General features: G+C 39.6%; 1 non-coding gene across 1 annotated transcript; it reads right to left on the minus strand.

The window, feature by feature from the left end:
- Positions 1-1543: 1543 nt before the first annotated feature.
- Positions 1544-1650, minus strand: LOC141694555 (small nucleolar RNA R71). The gene has a single exon (XR_012563848.1). It is a non-coding gene; the product is annotated as a small nucleolar RNA R71 (small nucleolar RNA).
- Positions 1651-12963: the final 11313 nt, after the last annotated feature.

The following is a 12963-nucleotide window of genomic DNA, read 5'->3' on the forward strand; positions in this document are numbered from 1 at the left end:
TAATGAAGACTCATCTCATCCAAGAGTAATCAGACTTGGTGATGGTTTAGAAAGAAATCATATCTCAGTATTTAGGACTGCAATCTACCAGATTGGAAGTCAGGGTGAAGAATTAAAGCAAGTCAAAGCTACACTAGCTCAAGTCCTGAGGAATGCAGAAGAGAAGCTAATATCAAACTTTGTCAAGAATCACTTTGGATTCAGATTGACTCGGTAAGATTGGTAAAAGCTACAAGGACTGTAAGTTGTAGTTAGTTGTTTAAATAAACTCTCATTGCATATGTACTTAAATGTTTTTGACATCATCAAATCTATTAACTTGTATATTTTCATAATTTACAAGTTAGGGAAGATTGTTAGATATATTTGAGATGCCATGTCTAATTTGTTGTGTTTAGTTTCAGAACTTAATATCAGGTTTTACTGGAAATCAGAACTTACTGAAGTCAGAACTTATATCAGAATTTAAGGCCGTCAGGATTTATATCAGGACTTAAGTGCGGGTACTTCAGATAAGGAATGCAGTTGATTTACAGGAAAGGATCATTACTAAAACAATAGAAGATATGCATGAAGAGTTGGACAGCTAGAAGACTTGTAGAAGATAATATCTGATTGATATATCTTAGGAGACAGAATTATATTCTATATCAATTAGAAGATATCTTGTAACTATGTATTATATAAACACAGCTTAGGGTTTACACTATATGTGTTATCATTCACGAGAAAGATTATAATATTGTAACCTAGCAGCTCTTAGTGATATTGTTCATCACTGAGAGAGTAGTTTAACCTACTTTGTAATAGAGCTTATTATATTGAATAAACTTGATTATTGTTACATACATGTGTTCGAAATCGATTTGATTATAAAAACACTATATTCAACCCCCTTTTATAGTGTTGTGTGACCTAACATGTGCTTTCCATCAGTGGTCGTTAAAGTTCATTAACTCAGACATTGTTACTTATTTGTTTCCTTGTTTTATTTCAGGTGATCTAGCGAGGGTGTATGCATACGTGTTCGTGTACTCGTAAGAGAACACTGGATAAAGCCGAGGAAGAACTTGTGGTAGTTCGTAGGGAAGTTTTTGAGGAAGAAAAGAAGGTAGAAGAAGAAGAGAAAGTTGAAGAGCCAATTGTAGTAGCTATGGGAGATCAAGCAGAAAATCTGAAGGCTTTGATGGACTATTCTAAGCCTAAGATTAATGACATTCAGTCTAGCATCATTAGACCAGCCATCGCGGCTAACACTTTTGAGATCAAGTCAAGCACGATCCAGATGATACAGAACTCAGTTCAGTTTGGGGGTTCTCCTACCGAAGACCCCAACATGCACATCAGGGATTTCATCAAGATCTGCGACACATTCAAGTTCAATGGTGTGACTGAAGATGCTATCAAGCTGCGACTCTTCCCATTCTCTTTGAGGGACAAAGCTAAGTGTTGATTACACTCTCTACCGGCAGGGTCTATCATAACTTGGGAAGATCTTGCTCAAAAGTTTCTCACTAAATTTTTTCCCATGGCGAAGACTGCAGCAATCAGGAATGCTCTTACCTAGTTTACGCAGCAAACTGGAGAATCTCTGTGTGAGGCTTGGGATCGATATAAGGAGATGCTAAGGAAGTGCCCACACCATGGCATGCCTAATTGGATGATTATCAACTATTTCTACAATAGATTGGGTCCTACTTCTAGGACCATGCTTGATGCAGCATCAGGAGGAGCCTTGTGGGCTAAGAGCTACGATGAAGCTTATGAACTTATTGAACTGATGGCTGCTAATGAGTACCAGAATCCTTCCTAGAGACTGACTCAGGAAAAAGTAGCAGGAATTCTGGAGTTGGACGCAGCAACTGCTATAGTTGCCCAACTTAAGGCTTTGACAATGAAGGTGGACACTTTGGCTAATTATGGAGTTAATCAAATCACTAGTGTCTGTGAGCTTTGTCCATGAGACTGATCAATGTGCAATTTCGAATTAATCAGCTCAATTCGTGAGCAACTTCCAGCGATCGCAGCAACTTGTGCCAGCCACCTATCATATAAACAACCGCAATCATCCTAATTTCAGTTGGAGCAATGCGCAGAATGGGGTTTAATAGCCTTATCATCAGTATTCAGCAAAGCAGTACAACCCCCTGGTTTTCAACAACCGCGGTATGCACCAAAACAACAACTCCAGCTGCAGCAAGCTAATGAAAAATCTGAATTAGAGGAGTTGAAGCTTATGTGCAAGAGCCAAGCGGTTTCTATCAAGACCTTGGAAAATTAAATTGGGCAAATTGCCAATGCCTTGCTAAATCATCAACCTGGTACACTACCTAGTAACACTGAAGTGCCAGGAAAGAAGGAAGCTAAGGAGCAGGTAAAGGCAATCACTTTGAGGTCTGAAAAGGTTGCTAATCCCGAAAAGCTCAAGAGTTGACTAAAAAAGCTGGAGCTGAGAAAGAAGTAGAGCAGCAGGATGAAGAAGTAGAACCAAGGAAGACTACTGTTGAGCACACTCTGCCTGAGGGTAATACAGGGGGGAAACAGATCTATCATCCACCACCTTTTCCTAAGAGACTGCAGAAGAAAAAGCTGGATAAGCAATTCGAGAAGTTTCTGAAGGTGTTCAAGAAACTTCATATCGACATACCTTTCGCTGAGGCTCTCGAGCAGATGCCTAGCTATGCAAAGTTTATGAAAGGTATTCTCTCACGGAAGGTGAAGCTAGATGATCTAGAGACCGTCGCTCTCACAGAGGAATACAGTGTTGTGCTGCAAGAGAAGTTGCCTCTGAAGCTTAAAGATCCAAGAAGCTTCACTATTCCATGTACTATTGGAAAAGTATCTTTCGACAGATGCTTGTGTGACTTGGGAGCTAGCATAAATCTGATGCCTTTATCGATTTTCAAGCTATTGGACTTACCTTATCCCAAACCAACTTACATGACCTTGCAATTGGCCGACCATTCTATTACATATCCGAGAGGTATTGTGGAGGATGTCTTGGTCAAGGTGGATAAACTCATCTTCCCTGCTAATTTCGTCATTCTTGATTTCGAGGAAGACAAGAAGATTCCCATAATCTTGGGAAGGTCTTTCTTGGCAACTAGCAGAACCATGATTGATATACAGAAGGGTGAGCTTACAATGTGAGTGTTGGATCAGGATGTGACTTTCAATGTGTTCAATGCTATAATATTTCTTACTGATAATGAGGAGTGCTTAAAAGTCAAGTTGGTAGATTCGGTGGTCACATCAGAACTTGATCAAATGCTAAGGTCTGATGCCTTAGAAAAAGCCTTGTTGGGAAATTCAGACAGTGAAGATGACGAAGGTGATGAGCAACTGCAGTATTTGAATGTTTCTCCCTGGAAAAGGAAGATCGATATGCCTTTTGAATCTCTTGGAATGGAAGAATTGAACAAATCTCCTAAACGCCTCAAGCCTTCTATTGAGGAAGCTCCAACTCTTGAGCTTAAGCCTTTACCTGAACATTTGAGGTATGCTTTTTTAGGTCATGCATCTACTCTGTCTGTTATTATTGCATCTGACCTTTCAGGTAGCGATGAGGAAAAGCTTTTGAGAATTCTGAGAGAGTTCAAATCTGCAATTGGATGGACTATAGTAGATATCAAGGGAATCAGCCCTTCTTACTGCATGCATAAAATTCTGCTAGAAGAAGGTAGCAAACCTACAGTCGAGCAACAAAGAAGACTTAATCCAATTATGAAGGAAGTAGTAAAGAAGGAAATTCTGAAGTGGTTAGATGCAGGGATCATTTATCCTATCTCTGACAGTTCATGGGTAAGCCCAGTTTAATGTGTACCAAAAAAGGTTATATTACTGTGGTAGCAAATGAGAAGAATGAGCTTATTCCTACACGGACAGTCACGGGGTGGAGAGACTGTATGGACTACAGGAAGCTAAACAAAGCCACTAGGAAGGATCACTTTTCCCTGCCCTTCATTGATCAGATGCTTGACAGGTTGGCTGGTCATGAGTACTATTGTCTTCTGGATGGTTATTCGGGTTACAACCAGATTTGTATCGCTCCAGAAGATCAGGAGAAAACTACCTTCACTTGTCCATTCGGTACGTTCGCCTTTAGACGAGTTTCTTTTGGTCTGTGTGGCGCATTTGCCACATTTCAACGATGTATGATGGCCATCTTTTCTGACATGATTGGCCAGAATGTGGAAGTATTCATGGATGACTTCTCAGTCTTTGGTGATTCTTTTGATGAATGTTTGCAAAATCTCGGACATGTTCTCAAGAGGTGCGTTGAAACCAATTTAGTTCTCAATTGGGAGAAATGTCACTTTATGGTGCGTCAAGGTATAATTCTCGGGAACAAGGTTTCTAGTAAGGGTCTTGAGGTGGATAAGGACAAGGTGGGGGTCATTGAGAATCTTCCCCCTCCTAGTTCTGTCAAAGGAATTCACAGTTTTCTTGGTCACGCGGGTTTCTACAGGCGTTTCATCAAGGACTTCTCGAAAATTTCAAAGCCATTGTGTAGTTTACTAGAGAAAGATGTTCCTTTCAAATTTGATGATGAGTGCCTTGCAGCATTTGAGACATTGAAGAAGTGTCTAATCTCGGCACTAGTCATAACTGCACCTGATTGGAATGAACCTTTTGAGATGATGTGTGATGCAAGTGATTATGCAGTTGGAGCAGTTCTTGGGCAGAGGAAGAACAACATATTTCATGTGGTCTACTATGCTAGTAAGACCCTCAACGATGCTCAACTGAATTATACTACTACGGAGAAAGAACTTTTGGCTATTGTCTATGGTTTTGAGAAATTTCGATCTTATCTACTTGGGACTAAGGTGACAGTGTTCACTGATCACGCTGTCATTCGATATCTTGTCTCGAAGAAGGACTCGAAGCCTAGATTGATTCGATGGGTTCTTTTGCTCCAAGAATTTGAACTAGAGATCAAGGACAGAAAAGGAACTGAAAATCAAGTTGCTGATCATCTCTCACGTTTAGAGAATCCTAATGTTACTTCATTGGATAAGACATTGATAAATGAGTCTTTTCCCGACGAGCAGCTGTTTGGAGTGCAAGAAGAAGAGTCGTGGTTTGCAGATATTTTGAACTACCTTGTGAGTAACATCATGCCTCCCGACTTATCTTATGCTCAAAGGAAGAAGTTTCTACATGAAGTGAAGTGGTATATGTAGGATGAGCCGTTTCTTTTTCGCCGGGGAGCTGACCAAATCATCAGGAGATGTATTCCTTATAGCGAAACGGGGGGGATCTTGTGAGATTGCCACTCAACGGCTTATGGAGGACATTATGGTGGAGAAAAGACAGCAGCTCGTGTTCTTCAAGCAGGTTTATTTTGGCCAATATTTTTTAAAGATGTGCATCAGTTCATTTTGAAATGTGATCGATGTCAACGTGTAGGTAATATGACTAAAAAGGATGAGATGCCTCTTAATGTGCTTCTCGAGGTTGAGGTCTTCGATGTTTGGGGAATTGACTTCATGGGGCCATTTGTCTCATCTTACAACAATCAGTATATCTTGTTGGCAGTTGATTACGTGTCGAAATGGGTTGAAGTTAAGGCGTTTTCAATGAACGATGCGAAAGTGGTGCTTAATTTTCTTCACAAGCAGATATTTACAAGGTTTGGAACTCCAAGAGTCATAATCAGTGATGAGGGGTCGCATTGCAACAGCAAGTTCACTACCGTGATAAAAAGGTATAATGTGAATCATCGCATTGCTATGGCTTATCATTATCAGACAAATGGTCAAGCTGAGGTATCTAACAGAGAGATCAAGCGCATTTTAGAGAAAGTAGTGTGTCCATCAAGGAAGGATTGGTCTTTGAAGTTTGATGAAGTTGTTTGGGCGTATAGAACAGCATATAAAACTCCATTGGGAATGTCGCCGTTTCAGTTGGTTAATGGTAAGGGGTGTCATTTGCCGGTGGAGCTCGAGCATAAAGCTTATTGGGCTTTGAAGAAATTGAATCTGGACTTGGATGCAGCTGGAAAGAAAAGGATACTTCAATTGAACGAACTTGACGAATTTTGACTCCAAGCTTATGAGAATAACAAAATGTACAAGGAGAAAGTTAAGAGGTGGCACGATCGGGGTCTAGTGCTCAAGAAATTTATGCTAGGGTGCAACAAGTTCTTTTATTCAACTCACGTCTCCGTATTTTTCCTGGAAAGTTGAAGTCAAGATGGTCAGGTCCTTTCATAATCAAAACTGTGTTTCCACATGGAGCGGTGGAAATTTTTAAGAATGATCTGGGCCAAGCGTTTAAGGTAAATGGTTAGATGTTGAAGCATTATTATGGTGATACGGCAACCCACGAGGTGGTTAGTGCCGTTTTATTGTCCACTTGATCTCGAGATTCTACGTCGAGCTAGCGACGTAAAAGAAGCGCTTCTTGGGAGGCAACCTAAGTATGTTATATATTAGTAGGTAGAGGAAGCAAGAAGAAAAGAGAAAAACACAAAAAAATCAGAAAAAGAAAAAAATTCAGGGCCAAGTACAGAAGTTGGGCGCACCCGCGCTGATCTAGCTCGCGGCCGCGCTATTTTTCCAGTAGTAGAGAGTGCCCGCGCTGTCCTAGCGTGCGCCCGCGCTAGTTTTCCAGAAGTAGAGCGTGCCCGCGCTGTCGTAGGGCACGCCCGCGCTGTCCTAGCGCGCGCCCGCGCCGAGTCCCTGTTTAGAAAAAATAAAAACAGTAGTTGATTAGAGAAAATCGGGATTTTAATTCCAAAATCAATTCTAACCCGATTTTTACTCTTCCACACCCCATAGTTCTCTCTCTTAATCAATTCCATTATTCTCACGATTCCCATAATCAATCCCACTTCTATTCCTTATCAAATTCACACCCCTCCACCTATAAATACATACACTTATACACAACTTCTCCACCAATTCACAAACTCTCAAACACAAATTCTCTCTAAACACTTAAGCTTTTATTCACTCTTTTTTCAATCTGATGGCACCCAAAAGACAGAGAACTTAAGTTGGAAGCAGCACCACCGATTCATCATCTGCTGGTGGTGTGAGGCCCAGGTTCTCTACTCCTGAGGCGGAGGAGAAGTATACGAGGCTTCTCTCGAAGCCTATTGCTAAGAAGAGAGGATTTATGCCATCCGGGAAGGATGGTAAGTTGTTGGAGATGATTCTCGAGACGGGCTGGGTACCTTTTTTTGAGGCTCCCGCTGCTGTGCCCATGAGTGTTGTGCGGGAGTTTTATGCCAATGCTAAAGTGGAGAAGAATGGTTTTACGATGGTGAGGGGGATGACTGTCGAGTACAGTGCTGAGGCTATCGGAACAGTGATTGAGCAACCTGCGAGGAAGGTGGGCCAGGACACTTAGAACGATAAGACTCTGGAGGACTTTAACTTGGATCTGATCGTTTCTACTCTCTGTGTGCCTGAGACTCATTGGAAGTTCAAGAGGGGCACTACTGATTACTCCATGTTCCCTGCCTCATGCATTAACAGGTTTGCACGAGCTTGGAACTCTTTTATTTGTGCTAACATCATGCCATATTCGCATGTGCATAAGATTACTGTGGAGCGTACTCGTCTGCTATGGGGTATTCTGCAGGGTGATTACATTGATTTGGGGATGGTGATCTATCAGGGGATCTTGAGATTTTTGAGGGGGGTACTACAGGTGTTATTCCTTATGCGTCCGTTGTGACGAAGTTATACATGGCGGTTGGTGTTCATTGGCCCGCACATGAGCAGCTGCAGCTTCCCAGTGCTCCTATCGACAGTTCTACGCTGCACAACATGGTTGAGTGGGGAGGAGGTAAGCCCGATCCTAAGGGGCTTGGTTACACGTTTGATCATCTCCCTAGAGGTGTGCCCCGTGATCAGATGTATGTTGGTGGGACGCAGCAAGCGAGTAAAGCAGCTTGGAGAGCCGGGTTGGGAGAGGAGGTCGGTCCATCACAGCAGCAGGAGGAGGCAGCAGGAGCAGATATGGTAGCTGGTTTGAGTTCGATGCAGTTTAGGAGTCTTGCGAGGAGGATGGATGTGATGCACGACATCCACAGTCGGTTTGCACACGATATCACTCAGGCACTTGGGACTGCATTTAGAGCCACCGGAGTTGACATTCAGTAGCCAATTTTTGGTGAGGATTTTGTGTATCCACCTCCGGACAAACCTGACACTCCACCCGTTGAGGGTGATGATTCTGATTCAGAGTATGTATGCCTGATTCCTTATTATTACCTTCACTGAGGACAATGAATATTTTAAGTTTGGGGGTAGTAGTTGAAGGAGTATATTGTGTGAGTCTCATATAGTTTGCATGTTCATGATAGTTTTATTTCATATAGTTACATATATTTTGTCATGTAGTTTTTTTTTATTTTCTTTTTGGTAGTTTTTATGATAGTTTGTTCATGTAATTTCATGCATTTGCATTATATCATGATTCCCTTAGATAATTTTTCCGATTAATTGGTGATATTGATGCTAGTGTAGTGATGTCATATTTAGTAATTTTTAGTCTTATTGGATTGATTTGCATGCTAGAGACATTTGTATTTCACTAAGTCTTATAGGTTGCTAGTGTGCTAGATCCTAGTCATGATTGGTTGGTTTGTCGAGGTTTAGTCGCTTGTTTATATTTAGAATTTAGGATATTCTCTTAATAGTAAAAGACATGAATATTTAAAAATTGGAGGAAATTGGATTTCATTTCTAGTTGTGTGGCTAGGTGTCAAATGGCTAGTAGCCGGCTCATATTTTTATGAGTAGTCTAGGGTTGAATGAGATGGAGCGAAACACACTCATTCAGAAATTAAAAAAAAAAGAATAAGTGTTATGTATAATTGATCACGAGTGGGCTCTTTAATAATCGAGTTATTAAGTTCTTAGGGGACTTTGTGCCCAGTGACCTAAGGCTTATATAGTCTGGGATCTTCTAACCTAACGCTCGCTACATGGGTACTATTGTATAAGTCTTTTGTGGACCTCATTCATTGCATGATCAAATAAGCATATGTGTTTTGTTTTATTTGAATAAAAGCATGAATCCATGATTAACTCCGATATAAGAATTGAAGTGTTATAAGTTATTTTGAGTCTAGCTTTTATTCTGTTTATAAACTTAGGATTGTCTTGATAAGTAGTGAGTCATGGTTGTCGATCTAGTTGTGATAGTACATCTGTAAGCATTTGCACACATGCACGTCTCTCGTATGTAGATTGATTTATGAGATTTGACGGATCTTTATGCGAATAATTGCATTTGCTGAAGTGTTGCTAGTTTATTCGTTTAGTTATTCTTTGGGGATCATTGCATTCATATTAGTTGCATTCATGCATTTTTATTTCTTGTTCTTTGAGTCTGTTTATGCTTGAAGACAAGCATCGATTCAAGTTTGGGGGTGTGTTAAGTGGCATTTATGACACTTATTTATGCTCTAATAAGTTTTGAGTTGGTGTATTTATACTCAAGTTGTTTGTGTTTTAACGTGTTTTTAAGTGTTTTTGCATTTTAGGCTTTACGTTGTGAATCAGGTGAATTAGCATTGTTTTGATGCTAATATGGTGTTTAGGATGTGTTGAAATAAAAGCTTGAAAGATTGGCTCAAAGCTGCAAGGAATAAAGAAGAAGAAAAAATAAAGTTTTGGCAGAAGGCAAGCGCACCCGCGCTGGTGTTGCGTGCGGCCGCACCGGGGGAACAGAAAGTCAGTGCGCCCGCGTTGGTGAAGCGCGCGGCCGCGCTGGGTCGGGATAAAAGAAATCCTGATTCTTTTGCAATTCGAATTCTGGACTCCTGATATGCATGGGTTGCTATATAAACATAACTTAGGCCGTTTTTTAATATAGATATTTAGAGATTCAGAGTTTTCAAGACATCAAGGAAGGAGAAGACGGCAAGAGACCTTTTGGCACAATTCAACAAAGGCGAAGACGATCTAGTTTATTCTTGTGAATCTTTGTTTTAAGTTATAATTTGAATGCTTGTTTCTTGTTTTGCTGAACCTATATTCTTGTGTGTACTTGGTTTTATTTATTCGTATAAAGACTACGTTTGTTATATCATGTTTTTATTGGAACCCACGTTGGCGATGAGTTCGATTATGGGCTAATCGTTATCATGGGATTCTAGCGGATTTATTTATGGATTTCTTTAGTTAAATTGTTTGATGCCTTGGTATGTGGTGATTGTATGATATCCTAGTATTGGTTGTGCTTATTCGTCTTGTGAGCGTCGCGAACTTATAAGATAGTGTATTAATTCTTAATGAAGCGAAAGTGAATTTAAGGATTTAGAACTTGCCATGCTAGCAAAGGTTCATGTATTGTTATGCATGATTCGTAGGTAATTTTAACCATCTTACTTGCCCTATGTAATCAAGATAGATAACTTGTGCTTAAACCGTTATGTTGTCAAATTCTATAGACATATAGGGTCTTAATATAATTGGTGCCTATTCAGCTTCTATCTCTTTTGTGGATGTTTGGTAGAATGATACTCGTGCAACGAAAGTTTGCATTTATCAGTTTCTTGTTGTCTGATTAGTGTCATCACCATTGCATGCTAAGGTTGAGAATAATAAGGCTATTGAATGAAGTATTTAATGAAGTTAGGATCCCATGTTTGTCATATATATTAACTCAGTCTATCTTATTCTCGTAGTTATAATAGTTAGCGTAATTCTTAGTTATTACATTCTCAAATTGTTATCGTCTTAGCATTGAATAATAACCATACATTGTTGCTTAGGTGCGTAATTTAGATACTTAACCAATACAGTCTATGTGGGATCGAATTTGATTTATATCTTATACTACTTGCGAACTCGTATACTTGCGTATAATATTAGCTCGTGTTTAGCGACTAACAACTATAGTTGAAGATAAATCTCGTGCTACATGGACTTATCTATTTGCATATAAAGGTCAAGTTATAAAATTACTTGTAGATTTTATAGCTTATGAGTGAAAACAATTCAAGTATGATGTCAAACACATTCGTACTGACAATGATACTGAATTTCTTAGTTCAGTTTTCCAAAGTCACCTTTCATCTCTTGGTATTATCCATCAAAAGAGTTGTGTATACACTCCACAACAAAATGGTGTTGTGGAGCGCAAGCACAGAACCCTTTTAAACACTGTTAAAGCTCTAAGAACTCAAGCAGCTTTACCCATATCATTCTGGGGGGGGATTGTATCCTCACTGCCACTTATTTGCTCAATAGAACTCCTACTCAACTTCTAAAAGGGGTGTCTCCATATCAGATTTTATTTGAAAAACCTCCATCCTATGATCATTTGAAGGTGTTTGGAACTTTGTGTTATGCTACAAATACTAGTCCACATAAAGATATTTGTTGACAGATCTACTAAATGCATATTCATTGAATACCCGTTTGCTCAAAAGGCATACAAAGTAATGAATTTAGAAACAAGACAAGTATTTGTTTCGAGAGATGTACACTTCTGTGAACAGGTCTACCCCTTTAAATCTATCAATGTTTTCTTTACTCCACCACATTTGTACCCAGAACAGACTACATATACATATCCTTTTTTCTGAGGATTTTAATCCTACAACTTACAGCTATCATCCAGTTGTTGAATCTCAAAATAAAGACTCTCAGACTCAAACTTCATCATCAACTCAAGTTACTCCTCCAGTTATCAGAGAAAGACCTGTTCGACACAAACAAATGCCAGCAAAATTTCAAGATTATGTCGGAGTAACAACAATTCTCAAGCCAACTATTAATGCAGTTCAACTTCATATGTCAAATCTATTTTGTTCTGACTATCATGCTTTTATGGCTAACATTACTCATGTTCCTGAACCAACTTCATACAAAATAGCTTGTCAGCATTCAGTGTGGTGTGAAGCCATGGCCACTGAACTGGCAGCTCTTGAAGTTAATCAAACTTGGAAAATAGTACCCTTACCAGCAAAAAAGAGAGTGGTAAGTTATAAATGGTTTTATAAGGTGAAATTTCATCAAGATGGTACTGTGGAATGCTATAAAGAAAGGTTAGTTGCTCGTGGTTTTACTCAAACAGAAGGCCTGGATTATTTTGACACTTTTGCCCCGGTAGCAAAAATGTCTACAATCAGAGTTTTATTATTTTTTGCAGCAGTCAGCAATTGGTCTGTCACGCAAATGGACGTGACCAATGCTTTTCTCTATGGTGAGTTGCAAGAGGAGGTGTATACGGCTATTCCTCAAGGGTACACACTTCCTTCTCAGTTTTCTCATTATTCTAGCAATGTTCCTCTTGTTTGTAGACTGGTTAAATCAATTTATGGTTTAAAACAATCACCCAGAAAATGGTTCATAAAATTTAAGTTTGTTTTACCGGAGTATGGATTTCATCAAGCTCATTCGGATCACAATTTGTTTGTACTAGCTCAGCCAACTAGTTTTCTTTCTATTTTGGTGTACGTGGATGATATTCTAGTTGTGGGAAATAATCCTACTACTGTTGGCAAGATCAAGACACATTTAGCCAGCCATTTCAAGATTAACTTAGGTCCCATTAAGTATTTCTTAGGGATTGAGGTTGCAAGATCAGACATGGGTATCGACTTGAATCAGAGGAAATGTACTTTTGACATCATCAAAGATGTTGTTTTTGAACAAGCTCGAATTGCTACAGTTTCCATGGAACAGAATCACACTTTGTTAAGTGATATTACTTCACCATTCCTGTATAATCCTACTCCCTGTAGACGTTTAGTTGGTCGATTAATATATTTTACAATCACTCGCCCAAATTTATCTTACTCGGTTCACGTGTTATCTCAATTCTTAGCATCACCATGACAATGTCACATGGATGCTGCTTTGAAAGTTGTAAAGTATCTCAAACATACTGCTGGCCAAAGGATTCTATTGTCCTCTGATATTTCTTTGAGTTTAACAGCCTATGCTGATGCCGATTGGGGAGAATGTCCAAATACTCGATGATCACTAATTG

The sequence above is a fragment of the Apium graveolens genome, chromosome 10, assembly GCF_009905375.1.
Source record: "Apium graveolens cultivar Ventura chromosome 10, ASM990537v1, whole genome shotgun sequence".
Classification (NCBI taxonomy): domain Eukaryota; kingdom Viridiplantae; phylum Streptophyta; class Magnoliopsida; order Apiales; family Apiaceae; genus Apium; species Apium graveolens.